The 7,909-nt window shown below is 40.8% G+C and overlaps 1 pseudogene; it reads left to right on the top strand.

Moving 5' to 3' along the window:
- Positions 1 to 5,060: 5,060 nt before the first annotated feature.
- On the top strand, positions 5,061 to 7,581 carry LOC129473117 (angiogenic factor with G patch and FHA domains 1-like; annotated as a pseudogene).
- The last annotated feature ends 328 nt before the right edge of the window (positions 7,582 to 7,909 follow it).

Genomic DNA, 7,909 nt, shown 5'->3' with positions numbered 1-7,909 from the left:
AAAGCTCCTGAAAATGAGCTTTTTAATTAACACAGTGAACAGAAAACCTATGGAACGAGATAAATGTTTACAAGTTTTGCATGTGACAAAGATCTAATGTCCAGAATATACAAGAAACTCAAACAGCTCAACAAAAATAAAACAAGTAACCTCATTAAAAAGCAAGCAAAGAACATGAACGTTAAAAAAAAAAAGACAACGATGGTCAATGGTCAACAAGCATGTAAAAGATGCTTAACGTTGTCAATGATCAGAGAATTGCCAATTAAAAACCACAATGAGATACCAACTTACACCATGCAGAATGGCTATTAATAAAAAGCAGAAAAATGAGTTATCGGCAAGGATACAGAGAAAAGAGAACACTTATACATTTTTTGTGGGAAAGTAACTTTCTACAACCTCTATGGAAAACAGTATGGAGATTTCAAAATAGACTAAAAGTAGAACTTCCATTTGATTCAGCACTCCCACTACTTGGTATCTACCCAGAGGAAAATAATTTGTTACATAAAGAAAATACCCATGCTCACTTTTATCACAGCACTATTCACAATAGCCAATATATGAAATCAATTTAAATTTATCAATCAATAATTGAATAAAGAAAATGTGCTATACAAATATACCATGGAATGCTACTCAGCCATGAAGAAGAATAAAATCATGTCTTTTGCAACAACATGAATAAAACTAGAGGCCTTTATTGTAAGTGAAAAAACTCAGAAACAGAAAATCAAATTCTGTATTTTGTCACTTGTAAGTGGGAACTCAATTATGCATACACTTGGAGATAGAGACTGGAAAAATAGACACAGGAGACTCAGAAAGATGGGAGGTTGGAGAGGGTTTAGGAATGAGAAAATAGCTAATTGGGACAATAAACAACATTCAGATGATTGTCACACCAAAAGCCCATACTTCATCACTATGCAACATGCTTCTGTAAGGGAGCTGCATTTGTACTCTCTAACGTATTAATAAAGACATAAAAAAAAAAAAAGGCCTGGCGTGGTGGCTCAAGCCTATAACCCCAGCACTTTGGGCGGCTGAGGCAGGTGGATCACGTGGTCAGGAGTTCAAGACCAGCCTGGCCAATATAGTGAAACCCCGTCTCTACTAAAAATACAAAAATTAGCCGGGCATGGTGGAGCACGCCTGTAGTCCCAGCTACTCGGGAGGCTGAGGCAAGAGAATCACTTGAACCAGGGAAGCGGAGGTTGTGGTGAGCCGAGATTGTGTCACTGCATTCCAGCCTGGGGAACAGAGGGAGACTCTGTCTCAAAAAAAAAAAAGAGAGAGAGAAAAAACTTTGGCTTTTATCAAGAGAACAAACTGAATAGACCTCATAATTTTCATAAATAATTAGATTAGGCAAAAAATTTTTAATAAAAATAAATAAAAAATAATATTGTATTTTAAGAATGGCATAGAAAGATAATTTGATGAATTAGAGTAGTTAGTACTTAGCACATACAATATGTTAGGCAAGATTCTAAGCCACTTAGACCTTTATGGACAGAATATGTAACAGAGTAAAATAAATAACACAAAGATTCATTGGCAATGACAAATTGACATATTTTTAATCATATTAGATGATATTAAAACCATTAACAAATTCACTGTTTTGTTTCATAATAAAAAAGAATGTTAAATAACCTCATTAAAAAGTTTGACTAATTAGGCATATAGATGAATGGGCAGCATTTTGACCAGTAGACAGAGGATACACATTTTCAAAGACCAGACAAAATTATTTATTTTTGGGGGGGGGCGACAGAACAGTTTTATTAACTGGGGATACAGTGGGGTCCTCTCCCTGGGAGGTGGGTCTTCCGCTGGTTACCCCCGCCAGCGCTCCAGGGGGCGTCCTGCGATTCAGTGCTGGGCTCCGCTGGGGGCCGGGCCTTGGAGAAGGCGAACTGTGCAGGGAAGCAGCAGCTGTGGGGTCCTCAATGCCCGCTCCGCCCAGCTGCAGCGGGTCTCCTGGCGCTCCTCAGGCTCCCGCCGAGTCTGCGTCTCTGGAGGGCAGCGAACCATCCTGCCCAGAACCTTATCCTCACAGCCCAGTTTGACGCAGGTCAGCCATTTCTGCTTCCTCCCCTCTGGCTGGACTTTGCACTTGGGTTTCTTCCAGTCCTTCCTCCGGCCGCTTCTCTGTCTGCCGGAGCTTAAATTCCAGCCTCACAAATGTTCCAGCTGGGAAGGGCGTGTCCAGGGCCCTGTCCACACTGGTCTCCCGGATGGCCCGCTGCAGGGGCGGGTGCTTGCAGATTCCTCCAGGGCCACCTGCAGGCCCCGGCGCTGGCCCTGTGAGCTCGGGCCCTCCCGCGTCCCCCGCACCCACCAACGGGGCCAGCGAGATCCGCAGCCGTCTCAGGCTTCCCCTTTCACCCCCACCCTGCGAAGCGGGTGTGTACCCCTTAGTTCTCCGAGCCCGCCGGGAGCCACCTCCTCCCCTGCCCTGCCCCTGGGGGCGTCATGACCGCAGAACGCCGGGTAGAGGCGAAGGAACCGGGAAATGTCTCTTTCTCCACACTGACCTTGGAGTCTGCTGGGTCCTCTCCACTCCCTCCTACACTGCCCGCGCTGTTCCCTGGGGCCCGCAGTTTCAGCAAAATTCCCTGCCACGCCGGGAAGCCGTCCTGTTGTTCACTCTCACCTTTCCTCCTTTTCTGGCCCATTCTCTCTCCCCACTGGGTCTCCGACACGACCCTCTCTCCTCCCGGCTGTCCCCGGAGCCCCTCTCTGCTTCCCCAGCTCAGCCCCATCTCTGAGGGCTTCTCCCTCCCACCCCCAAGCGAATCTCCGGGCTCCCACTGGGTGCCCGCAATCCCTGGGGCCTAAGTCAATCAGACAAAATTATTTCAAATGGGAAGATTTGAATTCCATTGAATTCATGAAAGCAGGAATCCATCTGGTCATATTTTAAATAATTTTGAAATGATAATAGCAACTATCAATTTAAAGTTTAACCAGAATTCAGAATACCTACCATTTTACCAGAAAAAAAACCTGTTATAACTAACCAAGTCAGTAAATTTTCAGGATACAATATTAACATATTAACATATGAAAATCAGTTGCATTTTTTTACAAAATATCTGAAACAGGAATAAAGATAGTTCCATTTACAATATTATCAAATAGAATGAAATACTTAGGAATGAGTTAACAAAGAATATGAAAGATCTGCATACTGAAAACTATAAAATGTTGAGGAAAGAAAATAAAGAATACAAAATGGGAAATATATTATGTGTTCATGGATTCTAAAAATTAATATTGTTAAAATATCCATACTACACAAAGTTATCTACAGAGTTAAATTTCTATCAAAATTTTTATTCCATTTTATTAAAAATGTAGAACAACAATTTAAAAATTAGTATGGAACCACAAAAGACCTCAAATAGCCAAATACTGAGAAGAACAAAAAGGCTGAAAGCCTCACACTTCCTGATTTCAACTATATTACAAAGCTGTAGTCATCAATATGGTATAGTACCTACATAAAAACCAATAGAACAGAAGAGAGGACCCAGAAATAAACCCACAAATGTACAGTCAACCGATCCCACAGAACGGAGAAAGGATAAACACATCAAGGAGTGGTGTAGTAAAAACTAGCTATGCACAGAAAAAAGTGAACCTTTCTCTCATATCATCACAAAATGAATTTGAAATGAAATAAAGGCTTAAACATAAGAACTAAAATCCTGAATCCTCTAAAAAAAAAAAAATGGGGAAAAACCTCCTTGACACTGGTCATGGCAATGATGTTTTGGATATGACACCAAGAACACAGTCAACAAAAGCAAAAATGAACAAGTGGAACTATGTCAAAGTAAAAATTTTCTGCACAATAAAGGAAACAACAAAATATAAAGGCATTATAGGAAATGGGAGAAAATATTTGTAAACCATATGTAGGATAGTATGTTACTATCCAAAATACATGTCATACTAATCAATACAAAAAAGAACCCACAGCAGAATTAAAAGCAATTTCTTGATTAATAATTGGGCAAAATATATAAACAGCAATTTTTCCAAAGATATACAAATGGCCAGCAGGTACATAAAAATAAAATATAAAAGCTAAACAAATTTAAAAAATGAAGCAGTTTATTCTACAATTTGCACTTACTTTGTTAAATTATAGAATATCCTAGGATGTAATATTGCACAATGAATAAAATGTTTGAGAAAACTGTTAAAAAATAAATAAATAAAAAATGCTCAACGTCACTAATTATCAGAGTAATTAAAATCAAAATCACAATGAGTTATCACCTTGTGGTGTTTGGATGCCTATTATCAAAAAGTCAAAAGATAAAAAGTGTTAGGGTGTAGAAAAAGAGAACAGTTGTACACTGTTGCTGAAGATGTCAATTGGTGCAGCTATTATGAAAAACAATATGGAGGTTCCTTAAAATTTTTAGACTAGAACTACCACTAATCCCAATTGGGAGTATATAGCCAAAGGACATAAAATCAGGATCATCAAGGGAATCTGCACTCCTCTGATACAGATAAATAAACTGAGAGATACATAGTTTCAGCTTTAATAAAAATGAAACTCTTTCATCTACAACAATATTGATAAATCTTGCAGACATTATGCTAAGTGAAATAAGCCGAATACAGAAGGACAACTACTGCATGATCTCGTTTGTATGTAAAATCTAAAAAAGTAAATAAAAATAAAAATAAAAAGCCATGGAAACAGTAGAACCGTGGTTCCCATGGGCTAGGAAGAGGGAAAGTGGGGAGATACCCATGGAAGGGGCGCACCTTCAGTTATAAGGTCAGTAACTGCTGGGGACCTAATGTACAGAATAGTGACTATAGTTAACAATACTGTGTACTTGAAATTTGCTGCAAGAGTAGATCTCAGGTGCTCTCACCACACACACAGAAACGTATTAACTATGTGAGGGGATAGATAAGCTAACTAGCTGAAGTGAGATAATTTAAAGACTACTGACATCTCAAAACACTATCGTACACCCTAAAAATATACACTTTTCAATTTGTCAATCATAGCTCAACGAATGGAGAAAAAAAATGAGAGTAACCAGCAGGTCATATCAAGCCACACGGAAACTCGATTTAAAACACGCTTGGCCACTGTTTCCAGCTCAACTCAGGGACGGCCGGAGCGCTTCTGGCCCCTGGACTTCGACGCTCCTCCCGCAGCCCCCGTGGCTGGGGAAGGTACAATCCTTCCCAGGATTCCAGGCCCCGCAGATCCGGCAGGGCCATCGCCGTCCCCTTGCTCTTGCCGCAGCCCCGTTAGGCTCCGCGTTTCGGGGCGTCCAGGCCGGGGAGGCTGCCTGTGGCTGCCCGCGCGCCCCAGTGGCTGTGGCTCCGGCTCCGCCGGCCCCAGCTTCGGCCCTGCCCAGCCCCTCCGAGGCCGCAGCCGTCTGGCGCCCGAACTCACGGCCTCGGGCCCGTACCGGCAGCCAGCGCCTTCGCTGTGGTCGCTCCTCCCCCTCCCCGAGCCCGAGCTGGCCCAGCGGAGAAGGAGGGCGGAGAAGCTGGAACCCGAACGCTGAGCTGCAGGCGGCAGGTGCGGGAATGGGAGAAGCTATGGCCTCGCATATGACGGCTGCTCAGAGCGACACGAGCAACCGCCAGGAGCTCCGCGCGCAGCTGGAACTCAGTAACGTACTCCGCTGTAGGAGAAATGGAGATATTAAAAGTCTGATGTAGAAGTACTCACAGAGAACCATGCTCCTTGGTCAGTCTCAGATTATTATTATCAGACCTACTGTAATGATGTTAGTCTTCCAAATAAAGTTAGTGACTGAACAGTCAAATCAGCAAGATCAGAATATTGAAACTCCTGCTTTGAATTCTAACGAGCAGTTATAAATAGAAAATGATGCTCACCCTGGTACTGATAGGACAGCAAATGTTGAATGTAGACAACAGGGTCATTTGCCTCAAATTCAAAGGAGCCAGCAGCTGCATTAGCAGCACAAGATACATCCTTAGAAGGTTCGTCATTAGCTGGAAGCTTGAGAGCTGCAGCAGAAGCGACTTTATCACAGGCTGGATTTAGTTATGATGAAAATGCTGGACGGTATTTTGACCACAGCACTGGTTTCTATTAAGATTCTGAGAATCAAATATATTATGATTTAATTTATTACTACTGTGATGTGGAAAGTGGTCGCTATCGGTTTCATTCTCGAGTAGATTTGCAACCTTATCAGACTTATAGCACAAGACAAAAACAAAAAATTGAGAAAAGAAAGGATTCTTCTACAAAAAAAAAAAATCCTGAGGAAAAGGATTTGAATTCAGAGGATCAAGAAGCCTTCAGTGTTGAACATACAAGCTGCAATGGGAAAGAAAATTTCACAAATGTGAAAAAAAAAGGCAAAATAGGCATTCATCACAAAAATAATCCCCCAAAATTCACTGTTCCAGTTAGTGGAAATACTATGGAATCTCCTCTTAATGAAAACGTCTCAATTTAACTTTAAGGATGAGAAAATCACAGAGACTCATAGTGAACCAGAAGAAGGTGAAATTACAGACTCTCAGACCGAGGGTAGTTATGATGAAGACGTTACCAGTAAAGGCAATGCAACTGCAAAAGATACTGAAGAGGAAGATGAGGAAAAAGTGTGGCCCTCATATATGAGAGTAACTGTCATTAGATTACCTGTGTTACAGACAGGATCACTCTTCATCATTACTGCTGTAAAACCTGCTACAAATGGAAGGGAAAATGATAGGGAGCATACTCTTCAAATCCCTGAAGTTGGTGTAAGTTTCATGCAGAAATTTATTTTGACCATGACTTACAAAGTTATGTCCTTTTGGATCAGGCCCTCAAAATGGAACAATTGTTAATGGAAAATGGATTGTTCAGCTGAAAACTAAATGTGACCCTTATGAACCTGAGCATGGAGATAAAGTGAAAGTTGGAGACACTGTGTTATCTTATTACATTCACCCTGGGAATAATAGCTGTGTTGGATGTGAACCAGGGCAGGTTAGAGCTCACCTTTTCTTTGATAAGAAAGATGAATCATTTGTTGGTCCATCATTAACTAAGAAGGAAACGAGTTGGAAAGAAGAAAAGGATTTTTAAAATATATGAGTAAAATATGGTTTACAGAATACAGACTACAAAGATGATAAGATACTGGAGAATCAAAACTATAAAGATAGAGCTGGAAAACATAGGGAGCAGATTGGAAGTGAAAGAAATTTCCAAAGAGATGATGCTCCTGCATCTGTTCATTCTGAAGTTACTGATAGCGACAAAGGTCAGAAGATGTTGAAAAAGATGTGCTGATAACAGGAGAAGGCCTGGTAGGAGAATAAAAACTCCAATACAGCTTCAGCTTCGGCAAACACATGCAGGATTGGAGACAGACAAACCATCCTCAATTAAAGAGACTCACCTTCTCCAAAACAAGAACAACAACAACAACAACTGGGACAAAGCACAGGAGAGGTTTGCTGGAAACTTTCCAGAAACTAAACTTCCCAGAAACTAAACTTCAAAAAGATGACCTAGGAACCATTCCTTGGGTAAAAGGGACTGAGGAGTGAAGGTTAATCACAGAAGAAAACTCAAGCTTTTTTTATAAATAGAGTTTGGAAACTCTTATTTTATTGCAGAATGTTTCTCCCCAAAAAAGTCAGTGGCACAAGAAAGCTGTGTCACAATTTACCCCTTCCTGATTCAGAAATGTGTAATAAAATGTGGTTTGCAGCTTTTAAATATATTTTTTAAACTAATTATTAGTGACTGAATTAAGTTATGCAGTAAGTGAACTAAAGTTCACAGGGCACAGATAAGTTTATCAAACTTTACTATTTTATCTTGTTATTTATAACATCTGTATAAATAATTAGCCATATAAGCAAAATTCATATA

The sequence above is a fragment of the Symphalangus syndactylus genome, chromosome 23 (genome assembly GCF_028878055.3).
Source record: "Symphalangus syndactylus isolate Jambi chromosome 23, NHGRI_mSymSyn1-v2.1_pri, whole genome shotgun sequence".
NCBI classification, from domain to species: domain Eukaryota; kingdom Metazoa; phylum Chordata; class Mammalia; order Primates; family Hylobatidae; genus Symphalangus; species Symphalangus syndactylus.
This window is presented reverse-complemented; position numbering and strand designations above follow the sequence as displayed.